Source organism: Ostrinia nubilalis, chromosome 15, assembly GCF_963855985.1.
Source record: "Ostrinia nubilalis chromosome 15, ilOstNubi1.1, whole genome shotgun sequence".
In the NCBI taxonomy this organism is placed as follows: Eukaryota; Metazoa; Arthropoda; class Insecta; order Lepidoptera; family Crambidae; genus Ostrinia; species Ostrinia nubilalis.
In genome coordinates this window covers 3,161,038-3,173,021 of record NC_087102.1, presented here as the reverse complement: position 1 = coordinate 3,173,021, position 11,984 = coordinate 3,161,038, and the positions used below count along the sequence as shown (strand labels likewise).

Genomic DNA, 11,984 nt, shown 5'->3' with positions numbered 1-11,984 from the left:
TTAACTGTCAAATTAAGACCTAACAGTCTGCCTCGAAACAGAGCTAATGCACGTCACTGATCACCTAGTTTTTTTTTGTTTCTGTAATTTATTTTATATTTTCATGTATTTTCGTGTCCGAGGTCTTTATGTTATCCCGTACTAGATCAAAGATTCCATCCGGCACGAAGAAAATTTACTTTGAAATATCGTTTAGTACACAGTTAATTGGTTAAAGTAATTAAAATGTTTGCAACATAACCTGAGTCGATTCATGTTCATGTTTTGCTTATACAAGGTTCGTTCGTGACTTGAGTAAGTAGGTCTTAGTTTTATTTGGAAGGCTGTTCCTGACTAAAATCTAAAATTGTGCAGAAAATACCTACTGTTGATAAATACTTAAATTAATCAGTGATATAAAAAACGTGCCTCAACACAAAAACGTAACTTAGTGACTTACGGTGGATTTCTATATTCAATCCTAATCCAAATTATACGGATTTGGATTGTCAACTGTCAAATTTTAATATGTTTTTGGCCAAAATAACTGCGGTTTTTGATGTTTTTACATTTTTATATTGTTTATAAGACTATTTAAACAATATTAAAGTGTAAATGCATCGAAAATTTTGGAAATATAATCTAAAACTGAATTCAATTTGACAGTTGTAATCCGGATTTGGACAAGGATTGAATATGGGAATCGGGCGTTAGTGGACAGATCGCGGGCGGTGTTATGTAAATTTTCGCTTCATCTTACTACGGTTCATTGTTCGCTGTCCGGCGATTATTGTCATTTCGACCAGCGGCCGTGACGCCGCGGCCGCCGCCCGCGCACGGGAAACAGTGGCATTGTGAAAAGCGGCGCGCGCACGCGTGTTTTTCGCGGCGATACGATCGCGCTCGCGACAAATTCGCGTTTCGAAATGCAGTGAACGTGTTGTTGTTACGATGGAAGCGTTGACCTCGGAGATCTTTGTTAGTGTTGTGTTTTGTTTTTCAATCGCACCGGCACCAATTGTTTTGTTTATTTGTTTTGACTTGACCCAAATTTTTAGTGCACATTTCACTCGCGAATCTCCGCGAGGGTATTGTTGCTGCGAAAAGGGGATCGCGGCGCAAACGCCGGCGAAGTTGGTGTTCCCGGATTACAATCATCGTTCAATTGTATCGTCGATTTATGTCCCAAACGTGCACTATCTCGGCTGAGCGAAGGATTTCTCTTGTTATCTCAAACAAACGAGTTGTACGGTTGTTCGGTGTTGAGCGCTAGATTCTTTGTTCGTAAAAAGCGCAAAAAGTGACGAGAGCGAGCTCGGACTAAATAAAACACGCTGGACCCATTAGGGAACTGGACGCAAATGTTCTAGTACGTAAGTGCTTTGCTACATAAAATTTTGAAGCTGTATGCTAATATGACAAAGAGATGTAAACGAGCTGCGAATATCGGGCGTATGCCGGGCGAATCCGTGCTTTAATTCAAGGACGTAAAACTTGTTTCGGACTTGCATTTTTTTCTATATCTAACTTGGTCTTGCTATGAAAACTTTGGATGTACCGAGTATATTTTCCTTGAAGTAGTTACATAAATTTTGGAGGTGGATAACCTGCTTCCCTTCGACCTTGATCTCTATGAGTCAGAGACTGTAATGTAGGTATATCATTAAATAGTTGTTGGTTTGTTAGCATATCGCAATCGGAATCGCATAGTGAAACCATTTTGCATTTGATAAGGCTGCCTTGAGCATATTTGCTCATTATATGCTTTATTAAGGACTAGCTTTCCGCCCGCGGCTTCGCCCGCGTGGAATTTTGTCTGTCACAGAAAAACTTTATCGCGCGCGTCCCTGTTTCAAAAACCGGGATAAAAACTATCCTATGTTCTTTCCCGGGACTCAAACTATCTCTATGCCAAATTTCATCAAAATCGGTTGCGAGGTTTAAGCGGGAAAGCGTAACAGACAGACAGACAGACAGACAGACAGAGTTACTTTCGCATTTATAATATTAGTTGGGATAGTTGGGATTAGTTGGGATATGATAGACGTAAAGTAACTAATGTATGCATGTCTGTTCAGTTTTGTGTTTTAATTGAGATAATTGTGGATGTACGCAATTTTGTTTTTGTTTTTCGCTTCCGTGGAATCAAAGATCACTATCAAGGAATTGACTGATGTAATGTAGAATTAGACCATCCAGCATTTTTCTTGTAACTGATTCGGGATTGGTGAACTGAGTAATTTGTGTTCAGTGTCATTGGTATGTGTTTGGGCCATTCGTCTTGGTTAAAAACCAGATGGATTACATAAATTACATTCCCGAAATTCCTGAGTACATAATTAGAACAGAAACAGTATATCAACAAACAACAGATTCTAGTACGTAAACCTATATTGTACCTACCTTGATTGAAAAGTGAAAAAAAAGACACAAAAAAGTTCTTTGCATCACAAATTCAAAATCATTTATTTTGCAAGTAGGTTTTAAAAGTTCTTTTACACGTCCCAGTATTAACCTTACCACTGCTTCGGGACAACAAATGGGCCAGTGCTGCAAAATACATAGGATCATCTCTGTGTTTACATCCTTCATGCGACCTTTATCGTCAGGTGTTACATTTGCATACATTGTTACATCATTGTAAAAGTAATATTGCATGTTAATCATAAATAGGTAGGTATGTTTATAAATATGAGAAAATGCACTGCCTGTAGGCAGTCAATAATTTCCGGAGTATAGAAAACAGTATATTGATTAACGATGTATAATGAATTGTATAATAATAACTTTTACATTCTAACTTATTTTCTTAACTTCCGTAGTGCATTTTTTAATTACAGCAAACTAATACGTAGTTAATTATTGACAGCTGTTCAAGTGTCAACTTTTTTTAACTCATTCGCACGTGTGTGTTGTCAATCGGAATGAAGTTAAAAATATTTTATTTAATCCACACATTTTTAGGGTACCTTGAAAGTCCTGCCAATCAGTTCATTTGCCTGTTTAGAACAAGATAACAAATTGAAAATAGTGGAACCAAGATTCTGGAATGTCGAAAAAATAGGAAACTTTTTCCCGTTACGAACTTACATTACTTATTTTAACTGCAAAGTTAAGGTTTTTCAATCTGACATAATTGTTTCAAGTGAGAGTAACTAACAGGAAAAGATGACGGAGATGAGTAAGGAAGGATTCAGGATGAGCATAGGATACAGAACCATTAGTCCGCAAATCGGACGCAATCGTCCGGTTTTTTATTAACAACGCGGCCTAGATACCCAATCTCAAGCATTCTGCGGTTCCCGCCACTAGGTGCGGCACGCAATCAAATATTACAAAACCGATACACGCAGTATCGTGGTACCAGAAGAACTACTCCGAAACGCTGTTCACGTAGTTTCGGGTCTATCTGTCACTGTCGCCCATACATTGCACGAGAGGGATAACAACATTCGAAACTTCGGATTACGTTTTTCGAAATAACCCCGCAGCAATGGCACACTGCACTTTCACCGTGGGCCGAAAATAACCGCGTTGTATCGGTCTCCGGTTCTGCATGACTTGTCATGCATGCCGATATGCATGTCACTTTCGCGCGTTTGTTGATTTATCGATGCAAGAGCGAGACGGATGCGTAGGTGCACAAGAATCTAGACTTGGAGAAAGTACTAGTACTGAGTAGATGTCAGTGGTTTTTTAAACTCTTGGTTTCTAATAAGCTATATCGATAGTATTAAATCGCTTGCCGTTTAAAAATCGCTATTAACATTGCATTCAACAAAATGCACTTGAAGTTCTTTACCTAAATAAAGCTGGCGTAATGTGGGATTAACTACATATAGATACCTACATACGGAAAAAATTAAGCTGAAATTCACAAATAACTCAACGATTGCTAAGTTAATTAGTGCAGCAGTAACAGTTTTCAATTTCATAGATACCTACCCAATTAAAATTAGGAAAGAGGATAACACATGTTTTTGTAAATAACTTTTATCAAACCCAAATTGGGGTAAATTGATAATTTTAATTAACTAATTTAATCAATTTAATTGTATTGGTCCTTTCAAATAGAGATTTAATTTATTTACACTATAAACTGGAATCTAAAGAATGACTCAGTATCACATTGCTTGCATGCTTCAGATTCTCTCTTCTTATCTTTTTCTTTTTGCCATACCAACACGGTGAGTCCCGCTTGGCGGACATTTTGTTTTTTGTACCTCAGACTGTAGTTTCTGAAACTTTATTCTTGACATCTGCCTCGGAGTTTAGCAATTTAAACTGTTGGAGATTTTAAGAGCCTTTTATTACTAAAGTTTGGCTTTTGGTGTGCTCCTATTTATATGGTAGTGCGAATGCATGTTGGAACTTAAGTTATCAAACTTGGGACGTAAACCGCGCTCACCTTTAGGTTTATTCCACATATTAAGTTTGTATTAATGGACTGTACATATGTGCATAGTTGACAGCAATCGGATTATACAGTTTTGCTGTAAAATAGCCTCTATCACAATGTTAAAGAAGTTACCGTGCTTATTTTGATGTCCTTACCTGTGTACCTACCATGAGTTTACGTTAGGTGTGCTCGCTAGCGAGTACGTCAAAAATCTCTATGAAGATTTTGTTTCTTGAAAGTAGCCGCTAGGGGCGCTGTACAATATGTCATACAATTAATGTAAATTTTTTTACGCAGTCGCTAGCGAGCACACCTAACGTAAACTCATGGTAAGCACACTGAGGGCTGAGTGTGAGTTTTCATGAAACGCGCTCACTAGTGAGCGCTTCAAAAAATGACATTAAGTGTATGACGGATTGTACAGCGCCCCTAGCGGGAAACGTTCAGAACTAAAATTTTCATACATTGATGATGATGATGATGTAAACTCACACTCAACCCACTGTAGTTATTTACTTTCTGTTATGAATAAAAATTTATAAAATAAGTCTTATAATGCTATTACATTTTAACTTGTGTGACTTATACATTACCTAGAGAAAAAGAAAAATGATAGCAATAGAGGTTAGAAAAAACTACCAATAAATTCACTTATACTAAAATCTCTCCTCTTGACAGCTTGTCTTCCGATAAAAGCCTCCTCTAAGGATTTCCTTGTTTCTGTCCTTTGCTGGCCCAGCTACTTGCTTCAAATCGTCTTCCCATCGCTTTGGCTGTCTTCCTCTATTTCTTCTGATTTCTCTAGGGTACCATTCCGTTCCGTTGTTATGAATAACTTGTTTCAAATATCTCATCAATTATGATTAACTGACCAAAAACTACTTTCTGTACTTATTTTAAAATAATTTCCAAACATTTAGGAATTTGTAAAAGTTAAACGACACCCAAGTATGTCCCTGTGAATGTTCACATAATTATATCACCTCTTTTGTTAAGTTCAACTATTGTGACACGAGTCCATGTTGACCTAGACTTATACGTGCAAACGATAGCATATCAACGTAAATACTAGTTTCTTATGTCGTTGTAATAAGTTCGATATTGCAAAGAAATTGTATAGTTTGATGTGCTGTAGTCTGTACCTATCATTAATGTATTGTTACGAATTCTCTTGGTAGGTCATGCGTGCATTCCAAGGCGCGCTTCTTTTTTTTTCGAATTTTTCAAATTTTTGTCGCGGCTTCGGGCGTGTGCTCTTTTCGGCCATGATTATTTGTAGCAATGAAATAATTTTATACAGCCTTGAACGTTTTGTTGTCATAAATAAGGTTTAATTAAATAAATAAATTCGCGTGGTCATGCGTAATTACATAATGTACAATAAAATAAACCTTAAAATGAAAGTATACAGCCTTTTTACGACTTTCGGCAGTGGTGGACAATCTTATGCCTTCTCAATAAATAAAAAAGTGTATGTGAAAGTAGTTTCGCCAATGTCGTGTGGGAATCGCTATTGATTGCGGCGTGACGTCACCGTCGACTCGTCCACTTAGCGTTGAGCTTGAGTGGGATGCACACTGAGATTACATTCAGAGATGAGACAAAAACGTGTTTTTTGAAAATATAATAATTTAAATGTAACGGGAACTTAAAAAAAGCACAGCATTCGTTCGTCTGTATCCTTTTTAACAAGCTTAAGCCTTGTCCAAAAAAAACTTCTCTGAGTGTTACCACCCCGATAAAAATAATAAATCATTCTCATATTGCCGTTTATTTTATTAAATCTATGAAATTACTTACTCATCTGACAGTTAAAATAAGAAAATTCTTTCGCGATTGCGGTAACGCAGGCATAAAAAAAAGAAAAGAAAAAGATTCAGTATCATCATACAAAAAAGGTTCAAACATAAAGCTTTCCCAACAGTCAAGAATGTAGCTAATCTCGTTAAATAGTGATTTTGATATAAATGGCAATGCCAGATTTTGTATGGAAAGTGGCGTCTTTTTTTTTCCGCGCGGCCATCGACCAAACTTTGTTTTTTGATTACAAAATAGTGTAATAAACCAAACTTACTATGGCATGTATACCTCTAAACTCAGTCTGAACTGAGTTACGAGCATTAGAAGTTTGATGATTTTCATACTTGATTTGCTTTTTGTGCGCAAGTTTTGTAAGAAATTGCAACAAAATATTGCGCAATTTTTTTATTGCGCTGATTCTGCTCCATACTGATATCTGGAGCCTTTAATGGATGGTATTGTTTGTTTACACATACAATCTCACTATTTTGTTGCAATTTCTTACAAAACTTTGCGCGCAAAAAGCAAATCTAGTATGAAAATCATCAAACTTCTAATGCTCGTAACTCAGTTCAGACTGAGTTTAGAGGTATACATACATGTCATAGTAAGTTTGGTTTATTACACTATTTTGTAATAAAAAAACAAAGTTTGGTCGATGGCCGAGCGAAAAAAAAAAGACGCCAATTTCCGGCATTGTCTTTTGTTCATCACACCAAAAATGACCGATATATCTGCAGTCGGGTAAAGGTATTCGCTCAGTGTACCCCAGCCTTATTGTTCGGAGATAATTGGCCACAATTGAACGAACAACTGTGCTGATTTAAAGCGTATGGCGACTTCCTTCAAAATAGCGATAATGTACAGTCCAGCGGATAAAATTAATAAAGCAAACTGTAATATTTTTTGGTTGCAAGAATAACCCCTTATCAAAGTCTGGGGTTTGATACCCAAATTGGATACCTACTTTAGTTAGAGACTTACCGGAAAGCGCAGCGTAGGACTTCCACCCATAAGGTGGACTGACGACCTCCTGCTGTTACCAACCGATCATTATCGAAATCAATAGGGGCTGCCTGTGTTCAGCAGTGATCATCCTATGGCTGATGATGATGATGTGTTAGAGACAGTTAAAAATACTTTGTGGCGAATTTCGGGTATCTTTCTGTGAGTTTATTCTGTTCCGAAGTCGTCACGAGGCTTGACTAAAGTTTGGCACATCTGTCCTCTGCCCTATATGAAGTTAAAAAAATAATGAAACTTGATTAAGAAAAAATACTTTATTGCATTCATTTAACGTCCATGATTAGATGTTTTAGTCAGCTAGTTATATCCAAACTGACTGTACCACTTGCTACCATTTTCAAGGGCGAATACATAATGCACGAATTACTGATCTATTAATGTATCGTACGATTCGTATGATTGTTGCTTTTAAAAAAGATTAAATTTGCTTATTTAGCTCACTTCTAGAATAAACTTCATGATTTCTTAACTAATTAAAGTATTGATAAAATGTTTCTTTAGAGCCCATTTCATGTAACATCACTTTAAAAACTGTCAAACTAATTTTCCAGATAAAAGTAAACTGGCGAACGAGAAATCAGCCCGAAAATCAATAAATTAAAAAGCAATGACTGCTCATTCATTTGTTTTCTAAGCATTCTTTAACTTGCAATAACGTTTATAACTCTTGAATATTTAACCAGTCTTTTGTATAAAAGGTCCCCGTTTTTGCTGAAAGACTTTCAGATCAAAACAAAGTCGTTAAATTGCACTAAATAAGATTAAAATGTAGTTAAGCTCAAATTGTGAGCATAATAATCGAGCAAAGGTAAAAAATAATACTTATATTAAGAGCAGAAATGATAATATAATTAAGTTTTTATGTCAACAGGACTAATTCGTTTCATACCTACATTTAAAATACATAAAATAATCATTGCTTTAAGGCGATTAGAGTCCTCAATGACCTTGGGCGTTTGACCTTCACGCCGCGAGCAACACCCGCGTACCCCGCACCAAAAACTCCGATTTGACACCGATCAAAAATACACGGGCATAGGTAGATACAGAATAGAAGCTCTTTCTTCATACATTACTGCCTATTATTTTAAACTTAAATTGATGAACCTTGATGTCGGTGTCATTTAACTCAGGCGAAAAGGTATTTAATAAAAATAAAATAACAAAATCCATGAACATTTTGTACGGGATAAAATTTTATTTTATTTTTCGTAAATTTTCTAATGCTTTTGTCGGTTCAGTCGTTCTCGAAATTTGAACAAACCTATTGGAACGCATTAGTACCTAGTATTATCTATGGCCTAAAAAAGCAAATGTTTCTGCTTTTGTCTATTGTCATTCTCTCTGTGTCACTTATGAAGAATAAACTGAAAATGTATTCATTTGTCTTTTTATTAGAAATCCTTCATCAATTGATTGAGTTAAAATTTCGGATATACATGTAATTCGGGTGACAATGCAATATTGTGATGACATGGAGCTGATCTGATGGTAGAGCTGGAATGCCAGTGGCCCCATAGCAACTCCGGGATTAAACGATTCCATCGAGTTTAGGCTCGTTTGATTTGTATTTATTTATTATTATTACCTAAATAATTTTATTACAATTTTCTAAAAATGCACAAAAACTTAAAAATCTTGAAAACGGTGATATTTTTACTGGGGTCAAAATTTGACGTTAAGACCATGGCGAGGCCTATCGATGGTTGAAGGGTTATCCATTGTTTTTGGGACACCCTGTATAAGCAAGTACCTAATGTTATGTAAGTACGCTAGTTTTAAAATCATGAGTCTTCAATTCTCTAAGGTAAACTGCAGGGTCTGATGATGGAGCTGGAATGTGGCCATAAGAATAGGCTAGTTTCTTAAAAAAAGACTTTTGGTCCGTCAATTTTACATTATCAAAAAATATTGGACACAGGATATTTTTATTTGTCAATTAAACAAGTAATTACGAAGATATGATACGATGAAATTCCGCGTGACGACACAAATCGCCACATTTTTAAGCATGCCTTGACGTCATGTGCCTCATCTTCTGAACATTGGTGCGCTTCATGTCTTTAAATTTTCATAAGTTTAAAAATGTGAAAAATACATTTAGAGTTTGTTTTTGGTAAGTTCACCGACGGACTAATTCAAACTCTTGCTACTTTCTTGCTTTATCCACGAAACATTCCTATTCTTCGAAATTATTACGATTTACAAACGGAAAATCTCTGCTACTACGCCGCAGTAAATTCCCCATCATAAATAAAAAGTTTTTTTTTAAAACAAGCTCTTGTATGCTAATAATTTTGGTTTCATGACATGCTCTTAAAATTCATCACCTTATAAGAGGATTTCAGTTATTATCTGCGAAACTTTTTAATAATATAGGTACGTTTCATGGTTTGGTAATTTAGGGAAGTTTATTTGCACTTAACATGAAAAATATGGTATCAATGTACTGTGTACCTATGCACCTTCAGTGGCAACAACAAGGTCTACTGAGTACCTATAGTCTACTAAAGGCATGAAATATATTAATTTCACTAAAAATTAAAACCAACTCCAAAACGACTCACCAAAAGGTAGGCTGCCACCGACTCCGAAAATGGCTAATTTTGTAATCAGTATCCAAATTTTTTAATAAGCTCTATAGAACAATTCAATACCACTTTATCTTATTTTTTTTTAATGTGACAGGAGGCAAACGAACAAACGGATCACCTGTTGGTAAATGATTACCGTCGCCCATAGACAGACACCCGCAGACCCAGGGGCGTTACAGGTGTTATTTTTAATTGTGGTATTTTCGCGAAGAAACATATTGAAAATATAAATTTTTTTCTTCACGTAAATCGATTAAGTTACAGATTCTGACTAGCTCCTGATTTGGATACTGATTGCAAAGGCCTAGTAAATAAATAACGTAATAATTTTTCTACTTGTATTTATCTAGTGCAGTTGTTTTGGAGTCAATTATAGTTTTTTTACACTAATAGATTCTATTCAGGTAGAAAATAGCGTCTGAGCGTGTCATAATTCAATTGTATCATCTGACTGCACGTACTCTATGAACAATTCTGACATAAAATCTATTGTCGAACAAAAGCTGGGTTGCACCATCTTACTTCAACTTTGACAAGCGTCAAAAGTCTGTCTAACTCCATACAAAAAACACCGGTTATCGCCAAAGCTACGGTCAAAGTTAGGTCACGTCAGGTGGTGCAACTCAGCCAAAAAAAAAATTCATTTTGATCGCTAATGTCAGTTTGCAGCGAGTGACACAACCTCCCCGTCTGAAGGCCAGCGGCCGACTGCCGCCCGCACCCCGCGAAGGCCCCCTCAACAGCAAAACATTCGGAATTTATCAAAAGTAAAATTTATGAATGAAAGTAATGTTCGATTGAAAAACGCAACGTGTCATTTAAAGATTAAAGAATTCCTAATCTATTCGTGCAAAAATCTTTTAAATTAACATAGCCGTTTTGGAGGAGTAGGGAATTTAAGAAAAAAATCGATGTCCCGTATTTATTTTTTTAATCCAAAACAAAGAGACGTAGCGAAAATTCAAACGTCACAAATGTAGTCCTTGAACTGTTGTATATCATATATTTTTTTCAACTATTTCTATCCAGCAGTAAAAGAGGAGTAGGCTTTATAAAATGCCCATTTGGCGCGGATTGAGGACTCTAATCGCCTTAAGAAAACATCCGCTGGCCACCTAATCGCGGTGACATTATGTGAGCCACATGAAAGAAATTAAAAAAATACTTACTATTTTTTTTTGAACTTGCACAAATTCTTTCAGCCAGTTTCATTTTGGTGTGTTTAAGTCGCTCGTTAATAAAAAATTAATCCGCCAAAGCAGCGTATTAACTTCCCGAGGTTGTACGGGGCTAAACGCCTTTGAAGCGCCGTACGCAAGAGTTAATCGGGGAAATTAAAAAAAGTACCAACATGTTAATATTTCCCGCGCCGTACTCGTTTCCGTATACATTGCGGTGACCATAAATGTTGGAAAAACTATAATCTAGTTTGTTTATGTCCCAAATTTATACAGGGTGACTGGAACTGAACCCGCCATAGCTAATAGGCGTATAGAGGAGGTCATTTGCTAATTATTGAACCTTACTTTCTATGGCTAAAGTTTTATAGTTTAGGAGATATGTCAATTTTATACTTTTTTCAGATTTTTCCGAAATTTGACCTAAAAACTGCTTCAATTTTTTTTCTCGCGTGATTTCAACAGTTTTTTTTATTTGATATTAATATCGAATATGTCTTTATTCAAATAAAATAAATTTCTGATCCAGATAATGATTGAATAGCTAGTTACGAGCCGCCAAAGTTCAGCAAAAGTACAAACCACGATAAAAAAATCTACTTCAAATTCGATTGAAACAAAAATTAATGGTGATAATGGATTGCCAATAATCTTAAAAATATCTCCAGCTTCTCTTCTTTCCAATTGTTTGAGATTGCGTCTGTCATAGTTTAGAAAATAGTTATGGAAAATGTCAAAAGTCATAGGTTCTGAAATTGCGTAGATAGATGGCGATGTGCTTCGTTCAATCGCGATATCATTTGATTTTTTCCTGGCTATTTAAGTTAAAACATTAAGGTTCAATATACTTCACTTTACTTGGATCAGTGTTTTATTTTACAATCACGGTCCGAGCTTTTTGGGACACTGTACATTGTTGTGGCCCTTCGAGCCGGATATAAGGGCTACGTGGAGGTTTGTACAGCTGGCCACTCTCTCGTCACACCGACCAAGCGGTGGACTGTCGCT

The 11,984-nt window shown here is 36.1% G+C and overlaps 1 protein-coding gene across 1 annotated transcript in view; it reads left to right on the top strand.

The window, feature by feature from the left end:
- The first annotated feature begins 827 nt into the window (after positions 1-827).
- The window catches only part of LOC135078810 (atypical protein kinase C), a 272,495-nt gene continuing 261,338 nt past the window's right edge, over positions 828-11,984 (top strand). The window contains exon 1 of the mRNA XM_063973375.1: positions 828-957. The gene's annotated coding sequence lies outside the window, so the exon portion shown is untranslated. The remainder of the gene's footprint in view (positions 958-11,984) is intronic.